Below are 1146 nucleotides of genomic sequence, written 5' to 3' on the forward strand. Positions count from 1 at the left end.
CTAGGCGGGGCTGATGCAATGAAATGCAGAAGGGTCTCTTGTGATACAATAGTGAATAATTGTTATCATGACTGATTGTGAGGGTTGGAAATGTAAAGGCAGATGTTTTGTAGCAAGGAGGGGAGTGATTAACTTTTCAGTCTAGGAGTGGAGGTCCCTAGGACCACCAAGGGAGAAGAGCAGAGCTCGGGACCCTACCCAGAGAAGCAGTGATGTCTGAAATGGAGGCAGAGATGATGACGTGGAGCGATGGAGCAGCTGGAGACTTTGGCTCCAGAGAGGGAGAGCGACTGTGTGCTGAAGACCTGGGGGGTACAGGGGAAAGGAATGCAGGTTATACCCTTTGGGTTGGTTGATGATGCATGGAGGGGATTGTAACCATGGCAATGAGATGATACATGATAGAATGAACGTAAAATTAATGTTCTCCCATGTAAACTATCACATAATTCACAATAAAACATTTAAGAAAAAAAATGCTGTCAAGTTGGGTTTGAACCACCAACGTTGTAGTTAGCAGTCCAGTATTTATCCAACAGCACCACACCAGGGCTCCATTTGATCTATTATAGAATCCTTCAATACTGAAACTCAAGATTGGACGTTCATTCTTTAGTTCCCTCAGCTTGAGAAATGCAGAGCATGTTCTTCCCTTTTGATTTTGTAACTCCAGGTTTACATTTCATTATATTTGACTTTGTTTTCTAGAGCTGCCCTTCAAAGTTTTCAGTTCAGCTCTTTTATGTCATCGTTTCTCCCTGTTGTTTTAGCTTCTCTGCACTCAAAAGCAAGTTTCAGAGTCTCTTCGGACATCCATCTTTTTCTTATCTTTTTGATGACCTTTTGCTTTCTTCATGTCTGATGTTCCTGATGTCATCCTACAACGCTTCGGTCTTTGGTCATTAGTGTCTAACACATCAAGTTCATTCTTGAGATGGTCTCAGGTAGAATAAACTCAAGGTCTTATTTTCGTCCTCGTGGACTTGTTTTAACTTTCTTCAACTTCAGCCTTGCATATGAACTTGCATATGAATCAATCCCTGACCTTTTTTTTTTTTTTTTAATGTTTTATTGTGAATTATGTGATAGTTTTAATGGGAGAACATTAGTTTTACATTCATCCTATCGTATGTCGTTTCATTGCCA

The sequence above is a fragment of the Chrysochloris asiatica genome, unplaced genomic scaffold (genome assembly GCF_000296735.1).
Source record: "Chrysochloris asiatica unplaced genomic scaffold, ChrAsi1.0 scaffold00312, whole genome shotgun sequence".
Lineage (NCBI taxonomy): Eukaryota > Metazoa > Chordata > Mammalia > Afrosoricida > Chrysochloridae > Chrysochloris > Chrysochloris asiatica.